This window comes from Pinus tabuliformis, chromosome 5_2, assembly GCF_031772625.1.
Source record: "Pinus tabuliformis cultivar Carrire ecotype Pingquan chromosome 5_2, CPIR1, whole genome shotgun sequence".
Lineage (NCBI taxonomy): Eukaryota > Viridiplantae > Streptophyta > Pinopsida > Pinales > Pinaceae > Pinus > Pinus tabuliformis.
In genome coordinates this window covers 940966616-940986884 of record NC_142306.1, presented here as the reverse complement: position 1 = coordinate 940986884, position 20269 = coordinate 940966616, and positions in this window count along the sequence as shown.

Below are 20269 nucleotides of genomic sequence, written 5' to 3'. Positions count from 1 at the left end.
GCATATTTGATTTTGAATGAAAAGAACAAAATGACAAAAACAGAGTTATTTCAGTCCCTTTACTTGCACAATAGTGATATTTGATGATTTTAACTTCCATTCTTAGACAATAAAATTTGGTTCATGTTAATTTAGCATTATTTTAAAGCATATTTTCTTAGCAGTTAATTAGGAAATGATGTGATTTAACATTGAATTTCGGTCTTTTCCATTATACAATACATCAAATCTCTCTTAAAGTAGATTCCCCTTTCTTTCATCAAGAAACCAAGCTCCTTTTGAATTCATAAAAGTTTGGCTTGAAAACCCCCAGTGGTCTCTCGCCAGCTGAACAGGTTACAAAAGGCAGAACCATCACTTTTACTTGTGTATACAACACTATCACCTCCAAGTTTGTACAAACCCCAAGTTGATAAAGTAAAGCTGGTAGCCTAGGAACTACAGCATTCTTGCTGCAATACTGGTGCTCATCAAAGTCACTCTGCTGGCACGGAGATCTTGTCTTGAATACCTCCTAGCTCGACCTAGAAAACTGCTACCTCGACAGTGCACTACGCAATCACCTGCTTCATCTCCTCGACCAACTGCTCGGTCGCTGGCCATGCGGTATCAGCCTGGAGCTTCTGTTGAGTCACCTACAGACTAGCCAACTTGCCTTCAATAGAGGCTATGATCAAGTAGGCCTCGTCCAACCAAGCCTTCAAGTGGGCCTTCAACACTGCTTCATTGTTTTGAATTGTATCAACATGTTCTTTCAATTCCTTGACCTCTTGTAGCTCCACGAGTCTCTGTGTGATGATGACAATGCGCATTGTCGCTTTAAACTCATTGTAGCATTGTTTTAGATCCCGCGCTTCTGTCTCTAGCCTTTAGGGTATTCTTGCAGGCTGGTGAGTACCTCGAGTGACTACTCAAAAAGTGTCGTGCATTCCATCACTACACTCGCTACTACTGCTATCGCATCTATCGCGGTAGTCGCGCACTGCTCCCTCTCTTCAGGCAGAGACGAAGGTTGGGCCTTCAACTGCAATTCTGCAATTTTGAGGTTCAACTCGAGCTAAACCTTTTCCAACTCCGTGTGTGTGTCGCGCACTCCCGCAACAAGTTTCCAAACCCGCACATCTATTGGCTCAGCGTCGAGAATGGCCAGCTTCGGGACAGTTCTACATGCCTCATCCAGAACCTTGATTATGCGTTAATTATTGTTTTTTAGGTCTGTTACAAGGTTAATAGTGGAGTCTCTTTGCACAACCATCTAAGAATTATTTACCTTTTGCTTGCTGATCACTTGCAAAGCCTGTTGTTCATGGGCCCGAAGTTCCATAATCACACCATCTTGTAGAAGGTGAAGCGCCTCACTAGGAAGAACTACCAAGTTAAGTCCCAGTCCCTTGAGGGTACTAATAGTGGGTCTATTAGCTTTAGTCTCTTTCGTCAATGCTCCATTTGGAAGCACTATGGCTCGGGGGTCTCTTGCGCGCAGCATCCCTGTGGCTTTTAAGGTGCCAAGGGCCAAACTGATGGATGCCGCGCTGGTCTAAATCTGGGATCCATGGATTTGCATCTCATGCAGACCCGTCTGAATAGCCCCCAACACCTACTCAAACTATTGCAGTAGTTCCACTGTGGCATCCCGAACTACATCCCCTATATCATTCAGATCCCCCTCTGTTAGGGTGATCGGATCCAAAGACATCTTGCTAGCCTTGGACTTCGTCTGCGGCCCTACCTTTTCTGGTCCTTTTGTGTGCTTAATACAAAATGGAGTCATCTTCAAGTAATTTTCTCCCCGCTCCATTTGTTCATCCTCCTCTTCCTCTGTCTCTGGGGAGGGCGATTTTTTACCTCTATCAAAGCCATGCTCCCCTTCTCTTGCATGTCCACCCGTTGACTTTGTGATAGCATGCTCTTCCTTAGCCTTGTCGATAGCCTCCTTTCTCCTTTTCGCCACTAGTTGTTCCATCTTTAGCTTGGCCTCTTCCTTCTTGCGCTATGTGACAGACTTGCTCAATCCCGCAGCCAAGTCCAAGGCAATGTGCCACTCTTCTGGCCAGCGGTCAAGGACCGCATTGATAGTGTCATCTGTTGCAAAGTAGGGCAAGTCGTGCCACTTTTACATAGGGTCCTCCCATGTCCTTACTGATACATGGTGGAAGTCAACCTTGAATTCCACATACTCCTGCAATCTGTCAAAATTAGTAGGCGAAAACTATGGCTTGCGGTTGATGGCCATATGCACATTCATCTCCATCCAGATCCAAAAGATCTTATTGTCCTTTATCTATTGAGGATCCTTAGTCACCCATAGCGAAGGGTACTTTTCTGCCTCTAGTAGGTCCGGCGTGACTGGAGGAAACTAACTGTCTTCGGATAGCTCCCATGCTACCAGCACTATGGACAACAAGAGGCATGCATAGTGGAATGGCTTTTTAAGATCTTGTGCCTCATGAAAATTCACGAGGAACTCACAACAGAGGTAGCGCACCCAATTAAATTGAACTCCCTCCACACATTGGGTGGCCAAAGCTATGACTGATGCCGACACTTCATCTGCATGACACTTCTGCATGACCTTCCCTACCAAGATTTGTTTTGCCACTTTAACCACGAGGTCAGAGATACTCATAATGGCATATACTCACGGCTTCTTTACTAACTTGAATTTTTCCTTCATGGCCTCTGCAAGGGCATGCTTGCTAGCCTTTCCACCAAACGTCATGGCTGGAATTTCCCCTATGTATGGCGGCCACGTGATCCTATGGATCAGCATATCAATGATGGGTATCAGCTCCTCCGGCCACAAACACCCATCAGGTACCAAGCACAATAGTTTCTTGATTACCACCATTGTGATGGGCGCGCAGTTGTAATGTGGCACCCACATTAGGTTGAGCAGTCCCTCCTTATCCATTCCTCTCAGCCACTTCGACAGTTCCAAAACGGTCATTCCAGTGGTTTTGTGGAAAATGTGGTGCATGAGTTGGTCCATTGCTAAATGAGGGAACCGTTCTATGTCCGCTAAATCCCAGTATTCTAATTTCAAAAGGGGGACACGCCCCAAGTGCGATCCTTTGAACACAATTTGGTCTGGCAAGAGGGGTGTGTGTAGGGTGACCTTACTCTCATCAATGTCTTTGGGCACCTTGGTATTGCCCTTGCGTGGAGGAACCTACTCAGGTAGCTTAGTGATGGGGTCAGACCTCTCAATTTCAATATCATCCATTTCCACCCTAACATCCTCATCATCCATTGGGATATCCTCAATCTCTTCTTCTTCCAGCTCTAGGTTAATCGGCTTGACCTTTTCCTGTGTGGTGGGCTTATCATTTTCTGGGTGTTTTCTATGAAATGCATGCACTAGTTGTGGTGTCACGACCTACTTTCCCTTGTTGTTCTTGGGACACTCCTTGGTCAGGGTAGGCCTTGGTTTAGGCAACTGTGGAGAATTTAGTACTTCAATTCGTATCTCTACAGGTTCAACTTTCGGGGCAACTCCTTCTGCTGCCATAGTGACCTCCAGAATGGCTCCCTCGGCTACCATTGCTTCAACATCCATGGCTTCTTCTCCTAGAATAATGTCATGGATGATTTTGTGGTTAGTTTTTGGAAATCATTCAAACACTGGGAAATAAAGTAGCTCTTCACAAAATGTGCAGTTTATGCACAACACATAACACAACTCACAATTTCTCAATATGGAAAGTGTTTTCACTGGGCAGCCATTGTTGGAAATACTGAGAGGGGGGGTGAATCAGTACTTCTTTTTCCCACTATTGTTTCACCAGTTAATACATATATATTCAGAACACAAGATGAACAGCAAGAATAAATGATTTTATTAATATAAACTATGCAGTAAAATAGATACAATATATAGATGGTAACAATCAGTTGCCAAGCTCCAACTTGGACTTTTGTGAGGCTCCAACCTCTAGAGCACCAACTCTATTTCGCCAAGACACCAATCTTGGACTAAGGAGAAAAAACTCCCAAGGACTTCAATCCTTCCTACTTCTGAGGCATCAACCCCAAGGAATCCAATCCTACTTGCTTCTAAGGCACCAGCCCCAAGGACTCCTATCCTTCTTTGCTTCTGAGGCACCGGCCCCAAGGACTCCAATCCTTGTCACTTTTGAAGCACCAAACCCAAAGTTTCCAACATAATATTTTCAAGGCATGTTCGTTAGTAATCTTCTACTCTCAGAACTCTTCTCTGTTGAGTTCTGTCTGTTTACAGTTTCATTGTAGTCTCCAAGCTACAGTATCAATGACAACTAGTCTTCTTATGAATGAGTCTTTACAACTTTGCACACTGCCCATGCATAGTCTCCAATAGCCTTCATGATCTCTGATAATGTCTTCACATAGCTCTAGTCAGTCTACTGTTAGCTACACTAGGCTCTGCATAAAGAACAACTTCTTGTTCAATCTTATGTTCTCTGCTGGCTACTTCTCCCCTTCGACTATTTGCTATCCTGTAGGCCCTTCAGCCCTCTTTTTGTTCTGCTGGATCCTCTCATTGCCTCTGTCTCCTCCAAATTATTTCCACAGCATTCAACAGCCTTCAAAAGCATTCACCGCTGCTGATTCTACTATCTCACACTCTGGTTCTTCACCATACCAAAAATCCCCATAGTCCTCTGTTTTTACTATTTTATGCATTCCCATGCCTTCGTCCATTCGTTTCCGCTTACACCGCCTCTTAGACTTCCTCAACACTCGTTGTCATTTCCTCTGTGTTGGCTTTCCATTCGACTTCTTTTCTTTTCGGTCACTGTGTGTTAAAACTGTAACACAAGTCCGTTTTTTCATTGATAACAGGCATCCACCAAGACTGTTTCGTTTAATGGACATGTTATGCTCCAATCGCAATCTCCATCGCCCTGATACACCCCATGTAACTGACACTCAGCCTTCTAATTCATCAGAATAGTTATCATAGGCCTTTTGGCCCAAAAACCCCGCGTAACCCAAAAAACTTGATTACACAGGAAATATGTGCGAAACAGACGAAAAGACTGAAGGGGCGGACTTCAGGAATTATTACACCCACATTTAAATGACATTGGGTTCGCTCCTCCACAACATTATCGCAATCGGCAACCGTGGCTTCTTGAAGTTCTTTACATAGTGACCTCATGACATCACCGATGGTCGATGGGCCGATCCTCCTGTGGACACGATATGGTATTAAACAGTAGTTGATATTCTCGTCAGGTCCACAACCGTTCATCGCAATCGGGGTTTGCCCTTGGCAGAGGTCCTATGCGATATCACTATCGGCAATCGCAAGTCGCATATGGTCAGGGCCTTATGCTATATTACCTCCACTCTGATTTCCCTATGCGATAATCACTATCGGCGATCGCAAAGGGGCCGCTTGACACACTGTAATGCCTGCTTCCGAAGTGCTGATGCGATGTGCCAGACCCGATAGGATCCCAAATCTCCCGTTCATATATTTTCAAGTTCGGTTTTCGCCTTCGATTGTGTAAAGGCATATATATGTGAGTTTTGGCCTCCGATAGTGTATTTGCCAAGGATTCATAGTTTTGGCCGCCGATAGTGTTATGGGCTCCCGATAGTGTATTCCACTTGCTACATATGCAATGGTGTATTCCGCCTACTATATATATAATTATGCTTTGATACCATATACACTATAATCCTCCCGATGGCTCTGTTTGCTCTGTTAGTTCCTTTGGCTCCGTTCCATCTGCTCCTCTTGGCTCTGATGGCTGTTTTCTCCTCTTGTAGCTCCTCTTGTAGCTCCTCTTGCTCCAATGTGGCTCCTCTAGCTTGGCAGTGTCTTTCAAAGACCTCCTTGCATATATGAATGCCTCTCTTGCTCTAATATCCTATGATATGCTTTGATCTGCCTCCTTAGGTAACTCCTCTTTTCTTATGGCTTAGCTATCCTAATGGCCTTGCTCCTGTCTCTTCATGAATCTGCTTTGCATCCCCTTGGCTTCATGTCATCCTCTAGTATCCAGAATATTGCCATATTGACATCAATGACAACCTAGATCAACAATCTCCCCCTTTGTTATTGATGGAAATATTCTTCTTCTCTCCCCCTTTGACAACAATGGCAAAGGAGTGCTCTGGGACTCCCCCTATTAAATTGCTTCTGTTCTTCATGAATGGTAGATCTTTATGGGTCTGTGACTCCCCCTATCATAGTGCTCTTCTTCCTTTTACTCAAGATAGAACGATTGATGCTTTATCAAAAATTAACACATTATTCCCTCTTCATGTCTCAAAACTGCTTTATCATGGCTTCAACAATGCTTAAGGATGCTCTACTTTAATGCTTTCATTCAGATTGCAAATGGCCATACACCAAGTGTCCAAGTCTAGGCTTTGATGCCTCAATCCATATTGTTGTCATTATAAGCAGAATTGAGAGACCTTCATAGTCCGAATGAAGAGAGACTGCCACTGAGATTGTCTTTCTTGCTGTCTTTCTTCAGATCCGAGTTTATTTGTGTCTCTGTGCTTCTTCTTAGCTCACTGCCATCTAGTATTCAATCATCATTGCATTTGGACAAAAATGTGAGGGGTTGTGCCTTACTGTTGCTATATTTCTTAAGTGATCTGTATCAGCTTAAGTTATGCTTGACTGCACAACATTCTCCTTCCTATGAGCCATATTTTCTTTGTGTTCTTGTACATATCTCTGCAGATTCAGATATCCAATCTATGACTATCTTTTAAATACAAATTGCTAATCTGCATCTTTTTGCAATTCTTCAGTTTGTTATATGTTGCTAGCTATTCTTACTTTAGACTCCATTCCAGATGTATCTGTTTGTTTGAAGACTGCCTCTATCAATGTCCAAAATTTATCTATTCTCACATTAAATTCCTGAGTTAAGACATAAACTTCTGTGATAATAGCACCATGGTTGTTTGCCCTATTTCTTTAACAACAGTCCAAAGCATGGTTACAAGATCATATGCTTCAATGGAGTGCTCCTGAGAACATGATAGGCTCCCCCTAACTATATGCATCATCTCCTCTTGGCAGAGTCTTCTTATAAAATGCTTAGATTGTCAAAATTTAGGCCAATGACATATGTTGTTGGCTGAAGAACTCAAGGGACTTTCGGATTGTATTTCCTTCCTTCTCCATACTTGTGTAACTTTCTTCTTTTGCATGGTTCTAGCTTGTTTAAGAGCCCATGTTAAGTTACAATCATGAGCCATATGACCAATGTTATGACACTTGAAGCATTCTACATTGTTCATGAATAAGAATTCATGATTTCTTCCTGCAAAATTGTTTCTTGGAGGTTGTCAGAGACTATAACATATATCTCTATGAGATGGTTGGGGACCATAACATCTATCTTTATGATATGCTTTACAGTCTTTTGCCATGTGACCAAAGTTTGAACAAGAATAACAATAACCAAAAAATGAACTTTGGTACCTGGGAGATGGAGGTTCCCTTGATGTACTTCCGACGCCTTTCTGCCTTGAGGTCCTTTGATGATAACCATTTCCTCTTGCCTCTTTGACATCATCTACATTTATTCTTGGAGTAGGATTTCTTCTTGGAATAGGATTTCTTCTATTGTAGCCTTGCCTTTTCTCCTTTCATTTGCTAGAACTGGGAGCATCACCATTTCTTTCTGGCTCCTTCACTTCTCTTTTGTTTAACGCATTTTCATTCTTGTTAGAGGGTTCACCTACATACCCGAGACCTGATTTATCAGATGGACATCTGTGATAGCTGAGCATGTCATCCAAGGCCTGAGAGCTCTTCAAGATTTTGTTCATCCCTTCAACATTTTTTCTAAGGAAGACAATCTCTTCTTCCAATCTTTCAAACTCACCATTCTTCTTTGCAAGTTGTTCCTCAGTTTCTTCCTTGCTACGAGTAGCTTCAACTACTACTATTTTAAGGGAGATGATATTTCACTTCATTTTGAAGATTTTTTCATCCTTTTCTTGACTGTTGTCCATTTCCTTCTCAGCTCCTTGTGCTTGTTTCCTTGCTTCTTGTAGTTGAGATTTGAGAGAGGAGACCTCTATTTTGTACTGACCAATCTCTTCTTCAAGTTTGTTCAAGCTCTTGTACCTTTGTTCAAGTTGGCTTGACAATATATCTTCTTGCTTCTTTTCTTTAACCAATTGATTTTTCATGGATATGACTTCTTCATGATGCTTTCTTTTGCTTTGATGATATTCCTTCTTAAGCTTGGCAAGCTCTTCATCCCTTTCTTGTACATGAAGGTTGATGAGGTCAACTTTCTTTCTTGCTTGATCTTGGTCACCAACTGGAGCTATCTTCGTAAGTGCCTCATTTTCCTTTTTCAAATTGTTAATCTCTTCCATGGAAATCATAAGTTGAGTGAGGAGTTCTTCCACAAAATCTTTCTCATTCTCTTCATCTTCTAAGTCTGCCTTACCCTTGATGTCATCATTCTCATTTTCAGCTCCTATGATGGTTTTAGGATCTCCTTCTTGATTGATGGTCATGATCAGTGCTCCTTTTGAGTGAAGGTCATGAAGTATGTCCCATATATCCTTTGCTGATGAATATTTCCCTAGATTGTTCTTTACAGAATCAGGTATCCCATTCAAGATTGCCTTCATTGCTTTTTCATTGTACTTCTTGGATTCTCTATCCATCCTGCTATCATCAATCACTGATTTCCAGATTTCAATGCCTTGAGTCTGTAAGAAATTCCTCATTCTTGCTTCCCATATATTAAAGTTCCCACTGAGCCTTGGAGCCTCCTCAAATTGATTGTCTTCTATTTTAATAGTAGAGGGAGACACATCCTTAGGAGGGTTGGAGACTTTCTTCCTTGACTTCACCATTTGTGTTCTAAGGGTCAACCTTCAAGCTGTTAAGCTTTGAATGAAGGTACCTGCTCTGATACCAATTGTTGGAAATACTGGGGGGGGGGGGTGAATCAGTATTTCTTTTTCCCACTATTGTTTCACCAGTTAAGACATATATATTCAGAACACAAGATGAACAACAAGAATAAATGCTTTTATTAATATAAACTATGCAGTAAAATAGATACAATATATAGATGGTTACAAGCAGTTTCCAAGCTCCAACTTGGACATTGGTGAGGCTCCAACCTCCAGAGAACCAACCATATTTCGTCAAGAAACCAATCTTGGACTTAGGAGCACAAAGTCCCAAGGACTTCAATCCTTCCTACTTCTGAGGCATCAACCCCAAGGACTCCAATCCTACTTGCTTCTAAGGCACCAACCCCAAGGACTCCTATCCTTCTCTGCTTTTGAGGCACCAGCCCCAAGGACTCCAATCCTTCTCACTTCTGAGGCACCAATCCCAAAGGTTCCAACCCAATATTGTCAAGGCATGTTTGATAGTAATCTTCTGCTCTCAGAACTCTTCTCTGCTGAGTTCTATCTGTTTACAGTTTCATTGTAGTCTCCAAGCTATAGTATCAGTGACAACTAGTTTTCTTATGAATGAGTCTTTACAACTCTGCACACTACCCACACATAGTCTCCAATAGCCTTCAAGCTCTCTGATAATGTCTTCGCACAGCTCTAGTTAGTCTACTGTTAGCTGCACTAGGCTCTGCATAAAGAACAACTTCTTGTTCAAGCTTATGTTCTCTGTTGGCTACTTTTCCCCTTCAACTGTCTGCTGTCCTGTAGGCCCTTCAGCCCTCTTCTATTCTGCTGGATCCTCTCACTGCCTCTATCTCCTACAAATTATTTCCACATCGTTCAACAACCTTCAATGTCATTCACCACTGCTGATTCTGCTATCTCACACTCTGGTTCTTCACCATACCAATAGTCCCCATAGTCCTCTGTTTTTACTGTTTTATGCATTCCCATGCCTTTGTCCATTCATTTCTGCTTACACCGCCTCTTAGACTTCCTCAATGCTCGCTGTCATTTCCTTTGTGCTGGCTTTCCATTCGACTTCTTGGCTTTTCACTCACTGTGTGTTAAAACTATAACACAGGCCCATTTTTTCAATGGTAACAGACATCCACCGAGACTGTTTTGTTTAATGGACATGTTATGCTCCAATCACAATCTCCATCGCCCTGATACACCCCATGTAACTGACGCTGAGCCTTCTAATTCATCAGAATAGTTATCATAGGCCTTTCGGCCCAAAAACCCCGCGCAACCAAAAAAATTTGATTACACAGGAAATATGTGCGAAATAGTTGAAAATACTGAAGGGGCGAACTTCAGGAATTATTACACCCACATTTAAACGACATTGGGTCCGCTCCTCCACAACATTATCACAATCAGCAATCGTGGCTTCCTAGAGTTCTTTATATGGTGACCTCATGACATTGTCGATGGTCGATGGGCCGATATTCCTGTGGACGCGATATGGTATTAAACAGCAGTTGATATTCTCATCGGGTCCGCAACCGTTCATCACAATTGGGGTTTGCCCTTGGCTCAGGTCCAATGCGATATTGCTATTGGCGATCGCAAGTCGCACAGGGTCAGGTCTGATGTGATATCACTATCGGTGATCGCAAGTCGCATATGGTCAGGGCCTTACACTGTATTACCTCCTCTTTGATTTCTCGATGCGATAATCGCTATCGGTGATCACAAAGGGGCCACTTGACACACTGTAACGCCTGCTTTCGAAGTGCTGATGCGATGTGCCGGACCCGATAGGATCCCAAATCTCCTGTGCATATATTTTCAAGTCCAATTTCTTCCTCCGATTGTGTAAAGGCATATATACGTGAGTTTTGGCCTCCGATAGTGTATTTGCCAGGGATTCATAGTTTTGGCCGCCGATAGTGTTATGGGCTCCCGATAGTGTATTCTGCTTGCTACATATGCTATGGTGTATTCCGCCTGCTATATATATATAATTATGCTTTGATACCATATACACTATAATCCTCCCGATGGCTCTGTTTTCTCTGTTAGTTCCTTTGGCTCCGTTCCGTGTGCTCCTCTTGGCTCCTCTTGGCTCTGATGGTTGTTTGCTCCTGTTGTAGCTCCTCTTGTAGCTCCTCTGGCTTGGCAGTGTCCTTCAAAGACCTCCTTGCATATATGAATGCCTCTCTTGCTCTAATATCCTATGATATGCTTTGATCTGCCTCCTTAGGTAACTCCTCTTTGCTTATGGCTTGGCTATCTCGATGGCCTTATTCCTGTCTCTTCATGAATCTGCTCTGCATCCCCTTGGCTTCATGTCATCCTCTAGTATCTAGAATATTGCCATATTGACATCAATGAAAACCTAGATCAACAACCATATCTAATTTATAGGCCATTTTGAATTCAAATCTGACCATGCCCCCCAAAATCGGTTCATTAATGTTAGATTGGTAGCAGATTTTCAAAGATCTGGTCCATAAATTCCAACTTAAATGCCACCGACAGGCCCTTTGGCCATTCTCATTGTCAAATCATGAACAGTGACTTTAACGATCACTTTCTGGCTATCCTACATGGTTTTTCCCTTGGTAGCGCAACTCCCTACGAGCTTCTGCAGGCTTTCTGACATATCTTTATTCTGCGCAGTGCCTTGATCAGGCAACTCTCCAACCCAGGTAGTGTAGTTTATAGTCCCGCGCTTCCTTTCAGCTGCCTGGAGTGCTAAGACTATGCTTCCCTCATATAGTCACCTAGCTGGATCACTGGTGTATGGCTTCAATCGACTACCATTCACCTTCCTTGGGAAGGGTTATCCATTCAATTTAACCAGCTGAACTGCTCCACCATCGATAATCTCCTTGATGACATATGGCCCTAGCCAGTGCATCCTAAATTTCCCTAGAAATTTATCAAATTTACTACCATATAACAAAATTAGATCATTTAACTTGAAGGTGTGCAGTTTGATGTATCAATTGTGACATGCCTTTTCATGGTCCTTTTGAACTTTTTAATGAAATCTAGCTAGAAATCGCTCCTCCTCAAGCTCTGCTAGCTGTGCGAGCTCTCTTCTAGGGCTCTGTGGTCTGCCATTCCTATGAATGCCGCTATGTGTAGACTAGGTACAATGTATTCCATTGGCATCACAACTTCTACACCATACACAAGTTTGAAAGGCGTTTTCCCAGTCAGCTTCTTGCAAGTCGTTATGTAGGCCCATAGCACCGTGGGTACGCACACATCCCAATCATTTCTCTGAGCATTGCAAACCTTCATCAGTGCACTCTCCAATATCTTATTGAATGCTTCCACCATCCCATTAGCCTGTGGATGATAAGGCGTACTTTTCTGATGATACACCTGAAATTCTTCTATCAACACGCTGATTGTTTCATTAAGAAAGTGTGTACCATGATCGCTCATCAAGATCTTTAGATAACCAAATATTTTCAACACTTATTCAAAAATAAACTTCACTTCTATCGTGCCTGTACAGTCCTTCACAAGCTGTGCCTCGACCCACTTGGTCAAGTACTTAGTCATTGTGATGATGTACCACGCACCTGTCTTTTTTCCTTGAGGCTGAATTGGACCCACAAAGTCAATTACCCATTTCTCGAAAGGTTTTAATGTCACCTGCAACAACAGAGATAGTTCATCCCTTCGTGATGGCATACCAATCCTTTGGCATGTGTCACATGTCCTAAAATATGCTTTCGAATCTTTATGTAGGGTTGGCCACCACAACCCAGCACATAGAACCTTCTATGTTGTTCCTTTCCCTTCATAATGTCCTCCTACAGTTCCTCCATGAGCCTCAACGAGGGTGTTGCTTTGTTCAAAGTTAGGTACATAACATCACAATATTTCGTCTGACCCCATTCTGTACAAGTGCCCTGCAATGATAGAAAAGTCTGTCATGCACACTACTAGTTCCTTCTTCTATTGACTTGTATAACCTTCCGGACCTGATCCTGTCGTCAGGAAGTGGATGATATCTTCAAAGTGACTTTCTGCAACATGTATTGCAAAGAGATGCCCATTAGGGAGTCCTTCCTCCAAATTAGTAGGTTCCTCTCCCGTTTAAATGCACGACAGATGATCAGGTCCTGTATTCAGTCGTCCTGCCTTCACAATAACTTCAAAGTCATACTCCTGGAACAACAACATCCAGCTACATATTTTACCCCCCAACATAGGCTTGTTGACCAGGTACTTCAATGCGGAATGATCTGTATACATCTTAAAGTGTGCACCCAACAAATAGTGCCTGAACTTCTGGAGCACGTACACCATAGCTAATCCTTCACACTCTGTCGTGGAATAATTTTTCTCTGCTTTAGACAGCTTCCTACTTGCGAATGTTATAGGGTGATCTAGTTCTCCCTCACTAACCTGTGTCAGCACGGCCCCCAGCGCAATACATGATGCATCCACGTGCACATGAAATTCCTTCTTCTAGTCTGGGAAGACTAAGATCAGCGCAGTTACCATTTTCTCTTTCAGCACGTCGAAGCTCTTTTGACATTCATCATTCCAACAGAATGTAGAATCCTTTTTCAACAATTTTTCCATAGGCACGGTGATCTAGGCATAGCTCTTGATGAACTTCCTATAGTATCTGGTACACCCTAGAGTTGTGCGCAGCTGTTTCACATTCCTCAGCACCTCCAAGTTGATTATCATTGCGATCTTCATGGGTTCTACCATAAATCCTTGTCTGTATACCACATGACCTAGTAGGATCCCAAAAGGGACACAAAATAGGCACTTCTTCAGATTGAGCATGATCTGGTATCTCCAACATGTATCTAGCATCAAGCGCAGGCTTGCGACATGGCACTTGACCAATCCAAACACTGTCCAATTGTCAAAGTATACCTCCAGAAATTTATGAATGAAGTCTTTGAATGCCACAATGACTACGCGCAAAAATATTGTTGTCGCATTCTTCAGCCCAAAAGGCATTATGGTGTACTGAAAACATCCCCATTCAATCACAATGGTCATCTTGCTTCTATCCTCAAGTGTGAATTTGATCTGATGGTACCCAGAGAACGCATCAATGAAAGAGTATGCTTCTTGGCCACCTACATTATTCAGGACCTCGTCAGTGAACGAGGTTAGGAAAGGATCATGCACACAAGCGTCATTCAATTTCTGGAGATCCACGCATATCCTTATTTCTTCTTTCTATTTATTTTCCTAAACCACTGTCGAGCTTACCCAATCAGATTCTTCCACTAGTTCAATAATTCCTATCATGAGCATATTATCTAACTCAGCACAGACCCTTTCCTTATACTTCGAATTAAGGCAGTAAGGTCTTTGTTTTACAGGTTTCACATCTGGTTTCAGGGTGATCTTCATGACACCTAGGTATCCTGTTATTCCCTTCATATTAGAAAACTTTGCGGGGAACAAATCCTGATATTTGTGGAGGCGCTTAGTGACCTTGTCTACTGTCGCATCGTCCCAATAGTCCCCAATATTTGCAAATTTCAGCTCCACCTCTGTGCCAATGTTGACCTGCCTAGTTTTAAACAATGTGGTTATGTTTGGATCCTCTATCTGATGACCTTCAACCTCGCAGTGAGCCTCGGTTTCCGGAATATTAATCTTTCTAGGATCCTCGTCTTCTTCTCCAATGTCACGTTATAACATTCCAGCATGTGGTTCAACTGGGTAGTACAATTAGGTTGAATCAGGTCCAAAGGGTCCTGCAATATCCAAAAGATCACTGCTTTAACCTCCTGTAGTGCCATGTCAATACAGTCAAACCCATCCTCAAAGCTGAACGTGATTAAAAGCACTTGGTGAAAGATGTCCCATTCTTCAGTGCCATGGTGGAGCTTTGTTTCCAAGTACCAATTCATTGGTATGACATCAAGGGTATGAAAAAATAGATCCACCCATTGAGGATGGCGCTTCGCTCCATATGCCTTAGTCCTTTTGGCCAGGTGATCACGCAAATCATCCCTTCCATCATACTTGTCTGTCATCCACACTTTCGGCTGTCCAAAATGTATTCTCATCATCCTCCTATAGTCTCACCAATAACTAAAATTATCCTTGTGCGTACCCCACCATCTTGCGGGGAGAGCGCACAGTACCCAATCTAGGGCCTGGAAGCGATGCTTCTCTGGTACTTCTCTCTCAAATGCATCAAAAACGCAATCAACATCAGTTAGCCCATCATAGTGAGGAAAATTCCTTACTTCTGATGACAAGCAACACAATGACTTGGTCATCATATTACAACGTAGCGTAGATACTTCATGCAGTCGGTTCTGCCGATTCTCTAATTCTTTGTCCAAATCTGATGTGCAGGAGCTCTCATGATCCCATGCGATACGCCCATCTACTGTCGGATTTACCCAATCTTGGTCTCACATTGTTATCTTGTAAATATGGTCCAAATCGTCATTACTTTCATAATCACGGACTTGTCCTGTATAGCACAACCCTTCTGTAGGATCTAGCGGCACCACTACACGAAGTGACTTCTTTTCAAATATCATATTTCACTTCTTTAGGTTGACCCCATTCATGTCAGTGGCCCAATCGATTCCAAGGAGCGTAGGGTAGGGATTGCTATCATCCAAAATCTCTATTACCTCAAAATTCACCAGTGCACTCGCACCTTCGATGTCAACTATCACCCCTTGCAGCCTCCCCATCAGGATAATTTTATGTTGATTTTCCATCCTTAAATAGATCAAATTCCACTGGAGTGCAGGTCTCCCCATTCTTTCCCATGTTTGCTTTGCAAAACATTCACATTAGACCCCAGATCCAAGATAACATGGTCCATTCCGTATTCCCCTATCTGCATGGTGAGCCTCATCTCACACCTAGTCCTTACCTTATGCTTTCCAAGATTTCTTACTACTTGCAGTTTTCTAGTGGCACCATCCTTGCCAGTGCACTGATTGATCAGTTCTTGTAGGCCCTTCACATCCTTACTATCATGGAGCAGTTTCATGGAGGTCTCCAAGAATGTGGTAATCATGGATGGGTCCATTTATTCAACTGGTTTCTTCTTACTTCTTGAGGTAGAGGCCTCAACAAAGCTTTTCTTTGCTTCCATAAATGTTTCTTTTGCGCTCTCCAAATCAAACCCAGTCTCCTTTTCTGGAGCTCTGCGGACCCATTCACCTTCTATAGGCTTCTTCCCTTTATCCTCCCGACTCGTCGTTCCACTCCATAGCATAATGTTTACCTTAGGGTCTTCCTCGCGAGGCTCAGCCCTCATCATCTACAGGTTCTGCATTGGCTACAGAGGTTGCACCCCCTTTTCACGAATCTTAACCAACAATATAGGGAAATCCTCAGTCGCATGGTCAAACTGAGTAGAATAACAGCATGAGTATCACATTGGATTTAGATAGTCCCTCATGTAGTGTCTTGGTCCTCCACAATTGTAACAAATAAGTTGTCCTCGGCCTCTACCAGGCCCCCCTCCACCTCAGCCTCAGCTGCGGCCCTAATACTCACCTCGCGTTCCCCCAACACCTTGGTCTAGAGGCCACGTTTCTACCTGCACCCTGTATGCAGTTGTCCTCTCCATCATTAATTCATAACTACAACAATTTCACTTGTCATGACCTACTAATTGACATAAATTACAAAAGATTTGTTGTGGTGTCTATACGAATTTCTGTAGCAAATGGAAATTGTCGGTCATATGTTTCCCATCCACCTGACATATAGCGCACCATAGCGTGGGCCCTGTACTTGGCCTTGCCGAAGCCTTTGGTCATAGAGGCATAGATCCCCCTGCTGCAGCATAGTTTTCAAAGACTGAACAGTGATCCTTGTCATGCCCTTGACCTTTGCATTTTAGGTACCAAACTTCTTCCTCACCTCTAGCCAGGATGCTCTGTCCTTCTTTAGACTTTGCATTTCGAGGCAAAGGTTCTACAACTTCACATGAATCTATTGAACCCCTAGATTAGCATCCTACATTAGTGTCTCATGCAGTCTCATCATGATTTCTAGAGCTTCTTCCTGGGTCCCAATCTTCTATTGTGATAGCACAACCCTTAGGTGGGGCAGGAGCGAGGCCATGAACCATTCCTTATGTTTCCCATCATTTAGGTTCATGTTGTCTTCATGGATCGTACACTTCAATCTTTGATCCAAATACTAGGGCGTCTCCCCAAGCTTCATCATGATCTCCTTGAATCCCACAATTGATTGCGCTTGAGACTTAGGTCTACTGAATTCTTTATTCAGCGTAGCCTAGATATCTACCAATGTGGATGTTGGGTTATTAGTACTGTAGCTAATGCAGCACATTAGTGCATGGTCCTACAAAGAACTAACTAGCATGGCTTTCTTCATTTGGTTGTCCATGATACCCTCAACTTCCCACACAACCTTTGCGATGAACCCAAACTAGTCAAGATCTTCATTCCCTACGCCCTTGAATATATGTAGCTTTATGGAGTTCGCCATGTTTAACAATGGTGGAGGTGGCGGTGGTGTGGGTGATCGGGTGAGTGGTGGAGGTGAGGATGAAGGTGGTGTGGATGGATGGGACGAGGATTGGGGTAGTGTAGATATTCATGGGAACCCTTGTCTTATCAGTTGAATAACACTCAGTGGAGAAGACTGCACTGCTCCTTCGTCAACACTCAAAGGAGGTTCAATCAATGGCTATAATCAATACCTTTTCTTCCTTCGTCCCTAAAAGACCTTCCACTTTGCGTAACTCCAAACATCAAGGTAACTGCATGACCCACTTTTCACACAAGAGAATCTTAATCCAAGTATTTAGTGACTTCAAATACTTACCTCGTGGTCCTTTAAAGAAGTGTCACTCTGCTTCGCTATAATTGACAGAAGTATCGACCGTGAACTCTATCACAAATCCTCCTATGATGCGGTTGAGCCAATGGTCAACAGCACACACGATCTTATCTTCAGAGGCTTCCAATATCCGTACTAAATCTAGTGTCCAAATAATCAGATTGTCAAGCCTCCACCTTCCATGGCCGTCTACCAACTTCACGATCCACTCATATAACTCAACCGGGAAGGAACAAAAGAATATTTCATGTATTTATATGTACATATATCTATCCAACCATTGTTCTTTCCTCACTCATGGATTCTTGTTCCCTTGGGCTGTGAATTCGTGGATTTTTCTATCAAATGAGTTTTTGATCTCTTTCTTAGTTTCATTCCGATGATACGACGTCACACATCTTTTTATGCAAATCCGAGTACCTGCAATAGAACAATTTTTTGGCTTGATGGGCCCTAACCTAGGTTCAGCGTTAACCAACCAAGAAAATCCCTACACTACTATCCCTTTCGGCATCAATCCACAGAGTGCGGGATGAAGTCTCACCCGAAGTAGTGTGAGGGCATGTAGGAACCAAGTTTCTCTACCCTGAGATGGTCGTGATGTCGATCTTATACCCTAACCCCTCATTGCGCAAATCGATAAGCCCTTTATCGATGTTCCTTCTTCTTCGACCTTCATAACCTTCATGAAGGTATAAGACTGACCTTCGCGCAGCCCTAACTAGTGATCCAGGCACTTACGTACCTCTGTAACTACATACGTTTACAAGTTCCCGAATTACCTTAAGTGTTCACCAATTTTACCATGCAATTAAAGTTATTTTCATGTAAACATATATTCTTACTTGCATTCAAATAACAAATAGAAACAAATACATTTGTGCATCAAATTAACATTATAATGTAAACCTGGAACTTAACATAACATAATGGGATGCAATAATCAGAGACAAAATACACAACAATTTCAGAATACTTCTCTTTATTGATTATTCAAGTTCCTAATATAGACTCTATCCACCCTGCACACACAGTTGCAGGGGTCTGCACACTCAGTTGTTGACTTCTACCCTAGGCCTCTGTGCACTTAGTTGCAGAGCCTCTACCTATGCTAAGACTATCGCTCTTATCTTACTATGACCCAAAGCACTTACAATTCTACTTCTTTTTTACTACTTCTTTTAGAACTTACTTACTTATCTTCTTTTTATACAATCCCATGGTTCACAAGCCATGGGTGGATCTTTACAACCAACATGATTCTTTACAAAACAAGGGAAGACAATCATTAACGACTCTTAACATCTTCACGCTCTGTGAACACAAAATGAGGAGAATTTACATTCTTATACAAAATTTGGGCTTTCTGCCCCAAAACATAGGCTTTTAACCCAAAAACTGACTCTTAGGGGAACCTAATCCCAACAACCCAAAATCGATCATCTACTTTAGAAAGTTTCAGGTGCAAATAGGATTTCTATGCTAGATGGATTTTCTAGTTACAACCAAATTATGGTGAGTCAAGCTGACCAAGACAAAACTGCTTTTACTACTCCCTCAGGTACATTCATGTATGCTAGGATGCCATTTGGACTGACAAACATTGGAGCCACTTTCCAGAGAGCTATGGATCTAGTATTTGAAGGTAAGACATCAAAACTTACTTTCATTTATCTAGATGATTTAACTGTTTTCTCTGATTCTAATGAAAATCATTTAAAACACTTGAGTAAGGTTTTTAACAGGTGCAGAAAATATGGCATATCCATAAATCCAAAGAAACCTTTATTTTATGTGAAAGAAGGAAAATTACTATGGCATATTATCTCCAAGGAGGGAGTTATCATTGATCCAAAGAGAGTTTTAGCTATTCAAACTCTATCTCTACCTAGAAACAAGAAGGAGATACAAACCTTCCTTGGGAAAATTAATTTTCTTAGAAGATTTATCCCTAATTATGTAGAGATACTAAAAGATATAACTGATATGTTAAAGAAGAACAATGAAGTGAAATGGACAATTTCTACCAGATATGATTTTGATCATATCAAAAAGGCTGTATCTGAGGACCCTACATTAGCCAATCCTGATTACTCCTCTCGTTTTAGCATAATTTATTTTGCATTAGAGATAGCCTTAGCAACTATACTTTTATAGAAGAATATAAATGGTGATGACCAACCCATAGCCTTCTTTAGTAAAGTCATTAGGGATGTTGAGATTAGATATGACAATATTGAAAAGTAAGCTTATGCTTTAATACAAGCCCTCAAACCCTTTAGAACCTATGTCTTGCATTCTCACATTACAACATATGTCCCTAATCATGCTACCAAATTTGTTTTGACCCAACCTGATACTGATGGAAGAAGGGGAAGATGGATTGCCAAAATTCTTGAACTTGATCTTGAGATCAAGTCCACAAAGCTAGTGAAGGGTCAAGGTTTAGCCAAATTTCTAGATGAATCTAATTGCAAAGTATTGGGGATAAATTTCATTTCTTAACTTGTTATCACTCCAAAATTTCCAAGGCTTGTTCAATGCGTTAAAAAGAAATATCAGAGGTAACTACAAACCTACT